Raw genomic sequence first — 13,783 nt, 5'->3', positions numbered from 1 at the left:
AAAATAAAGTCAGCTTGTCTCGCCAGGTGTGGTGGTGCACGCCTTTAATCCCAGCATTTGGTAGGAAGAGGCAAGCAGACTGATATGAGCGAGGCCAGCCTGTTTTCGAGTCCAGGACAAACAAGGCTACACAGAGAAACCCTGTCTCAAAGAAGAAGAGGAGGAGGAAGAGGAGGAGGAGGAGGAGGAGAAGAAAGAAAAGAAAGAAAGAAAGAAAGAAAGAAAGAAAGAAAGAAAGAAAGAAAGAAAGAAAAGAAAGAAAGAAAGACTGCTCGTAGCCCTGTGCTGCTGGGCCAGAACCGCAATACAGTGCACTACGCATGCGCACGCATGCGACTGCAACTTTTGTTGGAATTGTGCAAGGCGCGGGGAGGCGGGGCCTGCCGGGGAGGCGGGGCCTGCCGGGGGGCAGGGGAGGGGCTAGGAAAGCACGCTCTTATCTTTGAAATTCTACCATCTCACGCTTAACGGTGCTCTTTAGCGGCCCCCTAACTGCGGAGAGCCCCTCCCAGTTCAAACCTGATTGGTCAAAGAAATGGTCCTAAGGAAGACTGACACACGTGAGAGCAGGTCCGGAAGGCCAGGAAAGTGGCCCCAGGCTCTTACGTGGGAAATGGGAGGGCTGAGGTCCTTATGTGGGGGGAGGGGGGGATATGAAAGAATAAGACAAATATGGTAGTGTCAAGAGAGGCCACCCATGCTTACAAATCGCCTTAGCAGAGCTGCCCAGCTGTAGAGCTGTGCATCAGGCTGGTGGCCTTTCCAAGCCCCCAGAACCTCGTTTCTAGAATTAGGAAACTAAATCTTGGGGCTGTTTGCGATGCAGAATGCCTCTAATGGCTGAGCTGGTATTTAGTGTGGTTCAGTGGCTTGACACACTTACAAGCCCCAGCCACATGCCAGGCTATTAGTGTGTGCTATGTGTGTCCAATCAAAACCATCTAGCAATACACACAGGAGGAGCACATGGCAGGGCACACAGAGTAAGGGGTGGGCAGCATGCTGCAATCGATGACAGAAGAGCTGGCTGTGGTGTTTGAAGCAGGCCTTAACTCCAGGATGAAGTGAGGAGAAAGGAAAGAAAAAAGGCTTTTGATGTGATCTTTGTAGTGTGTTTGCCTGACATGCAAAAAACCCGGGCTTTGAGCACCAGCACTGCACAAAGTAGACGTGGCACAAACTTGTAGTCCCAGCACTTGGGAAGGGGCCTTCAGTGTCATCCTGGGGTATGCTTAGCACATTTGGGGCCAGCCTGATCTAACTGAGAAACTCTCAAAACAGAAGAAAGCCTGGAGAGATAGTTAAAAGCACTCATTGCTCTCCCAGAGGACGCAGGTTTGGTTCCCAGCACCCACATGATGGCTCATAACCATCTGTAACTCCAGTTCCTGGGGCTCTGATGTCCTTAGGTGGGTGTGGTGGCACACACCTATAATCCCAGCACATGAGAGGTAGAGGCAGGTGGACTTCTGTGAGTTCGAGGCCAGACTGGTCTACATAGACCCTGCCTCAAAAAAAAAAAAAATAAATAAATAAATAAATAAAAATAAAAATAAATAAATAAAAATAAAAAGAAAATATTACAACTAAAAAGGGAGATGCTATGTGGGGCAGTGAGCAGCGACCCTGAGAGGCCTATGCAGAGAGGGACCATGTCCAGAACAGCTGAGGATGTAGCCCAAGCCTGGTTTCTATGCTGAGAGTCTAACCCAGGGCCTCATATATGCCAGGCCGGTGCTCCACCCTGAGGTGCTCCCCAGCCCAACCCATCTAATTGAATGCAAACCCATGGAGCCAAGACCTGCCACCAGGTACAAGAAGAATGTACCGCCAAAGACTGCGGCTGTCTTACAGTCAGGTAAGGCACTCACTGGGCCTGGTAAGGTGGTGGCACCTTCCTCACTCTGGGAATTTCCTCCCCAAGGTTGCTTTGGTTGGTATAGCATCACCTCAAGAGAGGGGTCTTGAGAGGATGGAATGGTGGGGCCCCAGGTCTCAGAAGGACACCCACCTCTGCAGGGTGGAGTTCCTGTAGGGAAGGGCCTTAAGAATGTAAGTGTCAGGACATTGGTGGCGCACGCCTTTAATCCCAGTACTTGGGAGGCAGAGGCAGGTGGATCATTGTGAGTTCGAGGCCAGCCTGGTGTACAAAGTAAGTCCAGGACAGCCAAGGCTACACAGAGAGACCCTGTCTCGAAAAACCAAAAACAAAAACAAAAACAAAAGAATTTAAGTGTCTGGGCCAGAGTCTCTGGAGGGTGAGGTTGTAGGAGTGAGGACTCTCAGAGTACAGAGGCCGGGCGTGGTGGCGCACGCCTTTAATCCCAGCACACGGGAGGCAGAGGCAGGCGGATCTCTGTGAGTTCGAGGCCAGCCTGGTCTACAAAGTGAGTCGAGGACAGCCAAGGCTACACAGAGAAACCCTGTCTCGAAAAACAACAACAACAACAAAAGAAGGCTACAGGGCTGGTCCAGCTGAGAGTATGAGCAGCCCAAGAAAAAGTTCAGATTCTGATTCTTATGTCTGGAACAGTTGGGTGTCACTGGAGTACAGCCAGGGGGTGCTGATAAGGGGTGGGTGTGTGCTAAGACCACTGGGCAAAGTGTAACCTGGTCATCCTTCACTCTTTACTTTTCTCCCTGTACCCATCATCTTAACCGGTTGCCCACATTTCTGCAGTCCTCTATACATCCTGGTCCTAGCTACAGATAACCCTCCCTCAGGCTCCCCTCTGTCCCCTCCCCTTTCATGCTCTATATAGCCAGATCTCGTGACAAACCATGGCACCACCTGGCTGAAGGCCTTGGAGCCTGCACACTGGCCCCTCAGGGTTGTAGAGCTGGGCCCTGCCACTCCCCAGCTCTGAGGCTCAGATACCTGCTTTTCTTACCTGAAAAGCCAGCACCTGGTTCCTGCCCCAGGGTATGGCTGTCTCTGTTCCTTTCTAGAGCAGAAGAGACCATGGAGAAACCTGGACACCAGCGTAGGGAGTGGAAGAGCCCAGAGGATGCCCATGTGCCAGGCCACCACGCACTCCCAAGGCTCAGTACTCTGCCAGGAGCCCTACCAAATCCAAAGTAATCTAGCCAGCCCGTGCTCCCACCTGGCCTTTGCCCTGAAGGACACAGCTGGCCGACTAGGTAACCTGGGGCTCTGGCAGCAAAGTAATCTACAGCTGCCAACAAGGAGGTCTCGAGGGAGGACCCGAGAGCCCTTTGTACAGCAGAGTAACCTGTGCTTCCGAGGGACCTCCAGCCCCCATCTGCAGAACAGCTGCCTGCCACCAACTGCTCCATCATCCCACCAGAAGCAGACACTCCACGTCACAGACACCCTCAGCTTGGATTTGAGACCCTCAAGGAGGAGCGTGGCACCTCTTGATGAGTGCACGTGGCCTGGTCCCAGGCCCTGGTGTAGTTCAGGGAGCTTGGCACCCAGGCTTGTAGGGGAGCCCCTCACCTTGGAGGACCTGTCTGTTTCTGTCCACAGCCAGCCTCAGGCCTCATCTCCTTCCTCCTGCAGTGCTGCCTACTGGCTGCTGGACTCCATCCAACACCTAGAACCTGAGGCGACCCATGTAGGGAGCCAGGCATCCCAGGCACACCCAAGCCCTAAACAGAGGGGCCCCACACCCACGATAGCCAGCCAACCCCTGCCCAACCTTGGCCCAGCCACCCCAGGGAAAGTGTAAGTCTCCTGGAGAGTCTGGGGGGGGGGTCCAGGCTAGACTTTCAGAGTCCCCTGTGTACAAGCTCCTGTCATGTGAGGTCACTCTAGGAACACTGGCTGGGGACCAGGAGGTCCTTTCTACCCATCACCTTGGGGCAAGAAAGAGGGGTTCCCCTAGGCCATCTATATAACAAGAGGAACAGGGGGCACTTCAGTGTCACATGAGAGACAGGCAGCAGAGAGGCCAGACTTGAATCTCCAGTCATCTTCGGTGTCCTGCCTGGGCAGGAAGGAAAAGACAAGACTCCACAGGCCAAAGCAGACAGGGATAGGAAGAGGATGGCTTCCTGCCCATCAAATACAGCCCCAGCACAGAGTACTGCGTAGGCACAGCCACTCCACCCCACCCCTGGGGCAGGGGCGGTGAGGAGGTGGGGAGAGGGTGCAGAGCACTCCCAGAAGATGGCCTTGACTGCAGCTGTCACTCTTAATCTTTGGCCTGATTGTTTCTGCAGAATAAGGCTCAAAGCATTGTGTCCCTGGATTCCCCAGGCGGCTTGGTGAGGCCCTGCTGTGTGAGGGCTGGGGATAGAGTCGAGGGCTACTTCAGCTTGGGACCCATAGGGACTTGATGGAGTCAGCACCTGATGGCAGAGCCTCGGCAGGATTTCAAGGGGACAGAACTAACTTCACCCTGTCCCTCTTGGGCAATCAGGGGCCTCCAGGGCCCAAGGACCATGGGCCTAGGTTCTATGCCCCTGGGTTTGGACCTCTGGGAATTACGGAGATCACTGTAGTGGGGCAGCTCTCCTCTCTCCAGGAGCCCTTTGCTTGGTCATCAACAAGAGTTCTTTGGGTATGCAGTGGGCTTCTGCTGTGGAGGGGGACATCACCTTTGTGATCATGGGAAAAGTCACAGGAATGGTGTCCTGGGGGGCTGAGGGTTGTATCTGCCCCCTCATCAGTCCTGCTCTGTCCCCAGCCGGAAGGTGCTGTCCAGAAGTTTCAGAGCCTGGAGGCACTTGTCACAGAGGCACCAGGCAGTGGCTAAGGCCACAGCTCTGAGCCACAGGCAGCTGATTCCACAGAGCCTCAGAGTACTGAATTGGGTCCTGTGGCTCCGGGAGGCCCGACTGGAGGCAGTGTGGGGGGACCATGCAAAGGTCCTACTGGCATGAAGCTTCCAAGAGGTCTGGGTTCTCCAGGTTGGGGCTGGGGGTAGGAGGTCACATGGTTCTGGTATGTCTGAGAAGAGGGCACCTGCCAGGTGCAGGTTGCAGCTCATGGCTGGGCCCAGGTTGATCTCTCCAGACCCTTGTCTGCCAGTTTTTGTTAGTGATTTGCTGGCTTGGCCTGGGAGGATGGGTGTGTGTGTTCTTCTAAAGTCCTTGTGTACTGAGTGAGGGTGGAAGGTTTGCCTCCAAAGGAAAGCTCTGCCTCTTGGGATTCATTCATTCATTCATCCATCCATCCATCCACTCATTTATTTCACTATTTCATTCATTCCTGAGGAAATGGGGTAGCCTTATGGTTATAATCAGAGCTTTAAGGCTAGAGAAATGGCTCAGAAGTTAAGAGCACTGGCTGCTTTTCCAAAGGTCCTGCGTTCAATTCCCAGCAACCACATGGTGGCTCACAACCATCTATAATGAGATCTAGTGCCCTCTTCTGGCATGCAGGTGTACATGCATGCAGAGCACTGTATGCCTAATAAATAAATACATCTTTAAAAAAAAAAATCTAAAAAAAAAAGAGCTGGACGGTGGTGGTGCACACCTTTAATCCCAGCACTTGGGAGGCAGAGGCAGGCTGAGCCCCCTCTTTTTTGGGGGCTTGCTAGTACTAGAACTCAGGGAGGGGCTGCATCCCTGTCCCCATATAAGCTGTTCTGGGCAGGGATCTATTCTGCCTTAGTGCTGGGTCACCCCACATTCTGCCCAGAAAACACATAGACTCCTGATCCAGGAAGCCCCTGGTCTGAGAGAGGAGAGGGTATGTAGCTCTTTCCCTAGCTGAGGAAGATGAGGTCTTGAGGCGGCCCTGCGCGGAGCATGTGGAGGACACAGGAAGGCAGTGCCCGTGATGGGGAGGCCCAGGAGGCCTGACACTGTATATTTGTGGCAGGGACTTCACTGCTTCCTGCCCTCTTCCCAGGGAATGAGGTTCTCAGCAGCTTAGTCCTCGGGACAACCGTGGCCCATTGCCTTGGGATAGTGACCCAGGCCAGCAGCTGCCCAAGGGGCCAGATCAGTGTTCCCTGAAGGAAGCCTGACAAAAGTTGGCCCTGCACTGGGCCCTGCTGAGAAGGAGGACGTGACTCTACCAGCACCAGCAAGCCATGTAAGTGTTTAGAAGTTGATGGCCCAGGGTCAGCCCTGGGCAGGTCGGTACAAGATCAGTGTCCTTTAGAGCCTGGCCAGCATCCCTAGGCCTCCCATGACCTTGACAGGAGGCCTGATATGATACATTGTGTGGCTCAGGAGATATCAGGCCCCAGGAAGTGGCCATGGTACCCTGAGACGGTGGCTAAGCAGGAAGCTGCTGGGCCGGCCGCTTTCTCCCAGCTGGCTTTACAAGGATAGGTGACACCAGGATTCTGAGCCCTGGATAATTGGTGGCTGTGGGGAGGGAAGACTGGGGCCCTCAGGGGTCAGCTTCTAATCTAAGCTCTCTGGGAGGATAAAACAGCAGTTGCAGAGTTAAGAGTTCTGTTCCAACTGGGTGGTGGCAGCACACGCCTTGGGAGGGAGAGGCAGGTGGATCTCTGTGAGTGTGAGGGCAATCTGGCCTACAGAGTGAGTGCCAGGACAGCCAGGACTACACAGAGAAACCCTGTCTCAAAAACAAAACAAAACAAATTTTGTTCTAAATTGGGCAGTGGTGCTGGTGGTGGCGGCGGCGGCGGCACAGCCTTTAATCCTAGCGCTCAGGAAGCAGAGACAGACAGACCTCTGTGAACTCGACCCCAGCCTGGTCTACAGAGTGAGTCCAGGGCAGCCAGGGCTACACGGGGAAACCCTGTCTGGGGGGTGGGGGCAAGAATTCTGTTCTAGCAAGCATGGTATGGCGACATTTAGTTCAGGATGAGTACAGACTATTGGCAATCCTCCTGCCTCAGTTTCCTGAGTGGCAGAATTACAACTGTAAGCTACCATGCCTGGCTTGTGTTTTTGATTGTTTCTGGTTTTATTTTGCTTTGTTTTTTTAGCAAAAGTGTTTTGATGTTTTAACTGAGGGCCTCACAAGAGGGCAGTGGGCTGGGCAGTCACTAGAGTGACTTGTTTGTGTCTTTTGTGGGGCTGGACATCAGGTCCTCAGACTCATCCACACTTGACGTCGTTATTTCTTTAAATATTTATTTATTTATTATTATGTATACAGTGCTCTGTCTGCATGTACACCCACAGGCCAGAAGAGGGCACCAGATCTCATTGTAGATGGTTATGAGGCACCATGTGGCTGCTGGGAATTGAACTCAGGACCTCTGGAAGAGCAGTTAGTGCTCTTAACCTCTGAGCCATCTCTCCAGTCCAACGTCCTTATATCTTGAAGCTCTGAGTGCTTCGCTGGTTTCAGCTGGTCACAGCATTTTAGCTGGGCACACTCACAGCAGGCCTGTCCTGGTCGTGAGTGCTAGGAGTCCAGGGGCTAACCTGCCTCCCTCCGCTACCTCTTCCTTTCAGGGCACCCAGAAGCGGACTCTTCGGCATATACCAAGCCAGTGGCACAGGAGGGTCTGGGGTCTGGGCCCTCCCTCAAGCAGCAGGAAGACCATGTTAGCCCTGGAGCCATGGCACAACAGCCCAGGGCAGTAGGCCTGGCTAGGCTGCAGGACATCAGAAGGGTCACTGGAGAAGGTGAGGGGCTGGAGTTGGGTGAAGGTGGAGGTGGGGAGACTCAGGACTCGCCTCTTCTCCTCAGCGTCCCAGGTCCCCCCCACTCTCCTGGAGACCTTCCTGGTGGGTATCCTGAGGACAGCCAGGTGGCAGAACAGGGACTGTGTCTTATTCCCGGGAATGTGCGGTTCCAGCAGCCTCTGGGGGCAGCAAGGTCATATTGGCATACCTTCTAGAGGCAATAGGAACCCATCCCCAGGAAGAGGGAGCCTCGTGGTCCCATACAGTGGAGTCACTGCTTTCTTTTCTTTCTTTCTTTTTTTTTTTAGACAAGGTTTCTCTGTGTAGCCTTGGCTGTCCTGGACTCACTTTGTAGATCAGGCTGACCTCGAACTCACAGTGATCTGCCACCTCTGCTTCCTGAGTGCTGGGCTTAAAGGCGTGTGCCACAATACCCAGCTGACTCACTGCTTTCTGACTGCTCCTCCCACCCATCCTTGGCCTTCCCAGAAGCAGATCTTGGTGGAGTCTGCATCTCAGGGGGCTTCCTGCTCACAGTCCTGTCAGCAGGGCCCCCAGAGTCTCCAGCCCTATTCTGCGTTGAGGAGTGGGAGCCAGTAGTGTTTTAGTTTCTCTCTAGGAGCCCTCACAGGGCCGGGCTTGAGAAGGGACTGCCTACATCCTAAGCCTTGCTCTTTGCATCTGGCTGCATGACTGAGGGCGGGTTACCTGGCTTCTCTGTGCCTCTGCTCCCCCATCTGTAGAATGAGGGCAACTACAGCACCGACTCCAATGGCTGAGCACTGGGCTTGGCATTGGAGGTTGTGAGGATCCTTTTCTAGCCCTGTAGTCTGTCATCGTGTCCTGTCGAAGGGCCCCCAGACCCCTCTAGTCTCTAGCAACCAATCCTTCATCAGGACTATGCCTGTTGCTGGGGGCAGTGGGAAGAGCGTGAGGCTGGCCCAAGGGCTGTGCTCAGAGTGGACGCTGCCCTTCTTTCCCAGTGCCCTCCACAGCTGGAACCACTGGACTGCAGCTCAAGGGGCCAGGAGAGAGCTGGCTGCTCGTTGGGCCTGGGATGAGAGCTGCAGGGCCGTGCTGGGTCTGTGGCGGCAGCGGCTGGCTGGCACAGTGGCGGGGCGTTGCAGAAGAGAGTCTAGGAGCAGAGTCAGGGACTGGTGCGAGTGGCACCGAACCACTGGCTCTCCTGTTGGCAGAGTGAGCCGAGGACATCCTTTAGTGACACTGAGTCCCACAGTCATGCCAGAGCCTGGAGATTGGGTCATAGAGGGTGGCCCCAGGCTTGGGTCTCTTCTGCTGTGTGGATCTTGACTTATGCACTTATGCACTCTTGAGTCTCTGTAAAATAGGGATAAGTACTGTACTGCTTCACCAGGTGCCTGTGGGGATCCCACGAGACAGTCCACAGCAAACTCCCTTTTCGGGCCCCATCAGTCACCTTTGCCTCCCCTGGTCTCCAGAGGTTGCTGACCTGAGCTCTGAGGTTGAGGAAATCAGAATCCTGGTGTTCTTAGGGCCATGATACTAGTTAGGCAGCATGTGGGAGGTGGGGGGTGGGGAGGGATAGGAGGTGGGGAATAGGGGGGCGGGGCGGGGGCAGCACACATAGAAGAAATAGTCCTGCTGAGTAAGCAGCCTAGGAGAGGGGCCTGTGTGGGAAGTCAGGGGCTGAATTCTCTCCAGCTTCCCAGGATCCTGGCTCAGCACAAAGAAAGACCTTTCTCAGTTTCTCTGTTTTGTCCTCAGTTTGACCCCGGCCCCGTCATGGTCACATCTCCTGGAGGTTCGTACCCCTTCCTGAGCAACAGCTGGACCCGCTCCCGTCTACCACTGAGCCACACTCCCAGCCCCTATGACAGTTTTGTTTTAATTAGTTACTCAGTTAATCGGGTGTATGTGTGTGCCTCAGCTCTTGTGTGGAAGTCACTCAAGAGCTCAGGTCCCTGCACCGCATATCAGAGTCCAGGTGATTAAGCTTAGGGTGTCAGGGTTGGCTGCACATGCTTTTGTAGGGGCGAAATGGATGTCATATCCTATATGTAATTTATATTCTACAGTTAATGATGGTCTGTATGAGAACTTGTCCACTAGGTGCCCTTCCCCCTGAGTTCTGGGAATGACACCTGCCAGCACTCTCCAGAAACTGCACCGGAACAATTAGATACAGTTAATGCCCAATGATTCTCTGAGATAAAACAGCTTCCCTGGAGATTCAGCCTCCTGGACCCAACCTGCCTGAAGGTCCACATTCCTGTGACCTCCACTCCTAATTACAGTTTTTCCTTATAAACCCATTACCCTTGAAGCTCTGCTGTGACTCTCCTATCCTGCTGCGTCAGGAAGGACTGTGATCTGAAGCTCTGAGCCCGGGATACAGGACTCTGTGTATTTTGCATCGGTATCAAGTCCTGGTGGTCTTTTTTGGGGGTCTCAAATCTGGGTGATCTTGGCATAACACTTTTAGATCTGAGGGGTTTTTTGCTGGTCCCCTGCTTATAGTTTTTTGTTTGGTTGGTTTTTGTTCTTTTGAGACAGGGTTTCTCTACATAGCCTTGGCTGTCCTGGACTCACTTTGTAGACCAGGCTGGCCTTGAACTCACAACAAGCCACCTGCCTCTGCCTCCTGAGTGCTGGGATTAAAGGCGTGCGCCACCACGCCCTGCTAGCTTTAAACCACAGACATTTAACGTCTTGTGCTGTCAATGAGCAAGAGGGAGCCTGATGGATTAAGGGGTCCCTCTGTTTCCTTCTGTCCCACAAGGCTGCAGTGAGGGGTCACCCAGGGCTGGAGTTACATCTGAAAGCTCTGTGGGGGCCAGGAACTCACTTCTAAGCTCCCTTGTTGGGGTGCTGGTAAGTCTCACCACAGGGCACCTCTCAGAACCCTCTCATGCAAGGTGAGTGACCCAAGAAGCAGTGAGGGTGTGTGTGTGCCCAAACCAGAAGCTCTGGTCTCTTTACAACCTAATCCCAGGAAGGGCAGTTGTGTCTGTCTGTCCCCATCCACCATTGCCCACCCCCACCCCACCCTGTGTGTGTGTGTGTGTGCACATGGGGTTTCTTTGTGTAGCCTTGACTGTCCTGGACTCACTTTGTAGACCAGGCTTGCCTCAAACTCACAGTGATCCACCTTCCTCTGCCTCCCGAGTGCTGGGATTAAAGGCGTGCTGCGCTACCATGCCTGGTGCGGGTCTCATTTTGAATAAATGCAACATCCAACTGAGAGCCGACCTGCACCCCTTCCCCTCTTTTGTAGCCATTTCCAGGCCTGGCGTGAGCACGTGAAGACCATACGAGTGTCCCAGGACCAGCATCAAGCCTTCCGGGATGGCCTGAGAAGAGACCCGGGGGCTATACTTGCTGTCTCACAAGAGGCCTGCAGAACAGAAACCCTGGCCCAGGACCTGCGTGTGGCCTCTGTCCTGGTCTGGAGAAGCCTTGAGCAGCGGAGTGGAGCTGCCCATGCCCAGCAGGCTTTTGTGGTGTGCCAGTCACTCTGGGGCAGTGCCGTGAGACCCAGAAACAGGCAGGAAGGAGAGCTCTGAGTCCTGATCCCAGTCCAGGTGGCCTTGTGTTGGGTCCTGTGGATGCACAAGTTCTACCGAGGCCAGGTCCATCCAGCCCATACTCCCCTGATGTTGATGACCCCATGAGTGCCCAGGGCTGGAAGGCAGCCTCACACTATGCTTCCGGTCTAGGTTTTGAACTTGGTTTTGGTAAGGGTAGAGCATATTGGGTGGCTGAGTGGTACCTGCTGAGTGTCTGGGTGTCAGGAGGACATCTTGAGCTTTGGAGTGGATCTCAATTCTGTCACTTTCTAGTGTGGTCCATCCTGGGAAAAAGCTTCTGACTTTAACTGCACTGCCCTGGCCAAGTGTGTGCACAGGCACTCAACACCATAAATGGGCAATACTTTGGCATTTGCCAGGGGAAGGAACAGATGCAGTTGTTAGGACTGCCCTCTCTGTCCCTGATGTGTGATATTCTATCCCTTTCTGGAACTCTCTGTGCACATTTGGTGCATTATGAGAGGGGCTCAGGCCTAAGCACCTGTCTTTTTCTTTCCTTCTTTTTTTGGGGGGGTTTCAAGACAGGGTTTCTCTGTGTAGCCTTGGTTGTCCTGGACTCACAGCGATCCACCTGCCTCTGCCTCCCGAGTGCTGGGATTAAAGGCATGCGCCACCATGCCCGGAGCATCTATCTTTTGCAGAGCCCTAGAATCCTGGCTCTAATGGACTCCTCCTTCTTTTCTAGGGTACCAGAAGTCTGGATGCAGTCAGCAGTCCAGGCTTATGTCCAATGAACTGCTATCACCCCATGCTGCCAGAGGCCTCAGCGTTTCTGTAGGACCCACTGGGCTCAGTCTTGGTCAACTCTGTTAAGACAGGAGGCTGGAGCCACAGATCCAGGCACTGGGCATGAACTTCAGGCAGTGGCTGAAGCTGGCCAGCAGAGGGCGCCTCCCACTCCTGATGGACACCTTTGGGTGAGGTGGGCCCAGGTGTGTGTGTGTGTGTGTGTGTGTTGGTAGGAGGAGTCACTTTCCTAGTCTTAAAATCAGCTGGTTTCTACCCATGATGGGATTGTGGCTAGTCTCCAGGGCCTAGAATCACAGACATCACCTAACATAGTCCTGGCTGGCCAACAACCTAATGGAGGCAGGGAGGAGCCATCAGGAAACCCCATTGAGTGACAGCCCTGTGCAGGTCTGGTTACAAAGGGTCTCTGTCTAGTAAAGAGACGGACACTCATTTAAACACAAACCAACAAACTTGTTCCTGACTGGGCATGGTGCTCCATGGCTTTCACCCCAGCACTAGGAAGGCAGAGGCAGACAGATCTTTGTGAGTTTGAAGCTATGCCAGGGCTGCAGAGTGAGACTCTCTCTCACCATGGGAGGGTAAAGGCACTTGCCCCGCAAGCCCAGTGACTTCACTTGATCCTTAGAACTGGTAAAGCTGGAAGGAGACAGTAAACTCCACAAAGTTGTCCTCTGGCTCCCACTGTGCATGCCCTCTCCTTACACACACCACACACAAAAAATATTTAAAAAGATTTATTATGTATACAGTATTCTGCCTGTACATCAGAAGAGGGCACCAGATCTCATTATAGATGGCTGTGAGCCACCATATGTGGTTGCTGGGAATTGAACTCAGGATCTTTTGGAGAGCTGTCAGTGCTCTTAACCTCTGAGCCATCTCTCCAGCCCACTTAACTGTTTTTTGGTTTTTGGTGACAGGGTTCCTCTGTGTAGCCTTGGCTTTCCTAGACTTGCCTTGTAGACCAGGCTGGCCTCAAACTCACAGCAATCCACCTGCCTCTACTTCCCAAGTGCTGGAATTAAAGGCGTGCACCACCATGCCTGGCTTCATTACCACTCTTAAGCTATATATACTTTCATTCTCCTGTCAGTGAAGGCAAGGCTTCCATATGCTGATGGAGAAACTGAGGTTTCTGGAAACAAAGCAGACACTGAGAATGGTACCCAAGGTCCTGCTCTTTACCTGTAGGCACATGCACACCCAGATGGCTCTCACCTGGCAACATGTGCAGGTGTGAGCTATCAGTTGGTGGCGCCTGTGTATGCTGTATTAGTCGGGAACACAGACTTTGGAGACAGGCTACATCTGAGAGGCAAGGCTCAGTAATGCCCTAAAGGGGGTGGGGTGGGGGAGGGGATGTCTTGGGACTCTTGGGTGACAGGTGAAGCACCTGATTATGCACATATGTGGGAGCCTGCTCTGGCAGAGGGCACGCAGGAATCCTTTCTGGTCAGCAGGCTCAAGCCCTCTGCATTCTATCCTTGCTCCCTGCTGTTCCCTCAGACCCACAGCTGCTGGACACCTGTCAGAGAGAATGTGCTGCCCAGCCTGGCAAGGCAGCTTCAAAGAGCCACACTGAGGACTACATCCTGGGCTATGAGTAAGCTGGGTCCCTGGGTCTCAGGCCTCAGGGGAACACTGCCCCTGTCTACCTTGGGACAACTCCCTTCTACACCCAGTAGCTCCTTGGGCCAGCCCACAGCCTGGAGACTTGATGGGAGCTACTGCTCTCCCAAACCAAGGCATTACCTTCACCTGACTCAGTTCTCTCTAGTGACACAGAGCAGCCCCTCTGCCCAACCTTCCTGGTCTGGCTGCCACTGCCTGCATGGTCCCTCAGCCAGACCCCTACAGGACTCTGCAGCTCTGAGATCAGGTCATCCAGGGCCAAGGCAAGGCTCCTCAAAGGGGGCTAGGGCAGAACCAGCTGT

The sequence above is a fragment of the Acomys russatus genome, chromosome 29 (assembly GCF_903995435.1).
Source record: "Acomys russatus chromosome 29, mAcoRus1.1, whole genome shotgun sequence".
Classification (NCBI taxonomy): Eukaryota; Metazoa; Chordata; class Mammalia; order Rodentia; family Muridae; genus Acomys; species Acomys russatus.
This window is presented reverse-complemented; position numbering follows the sequence as displayed.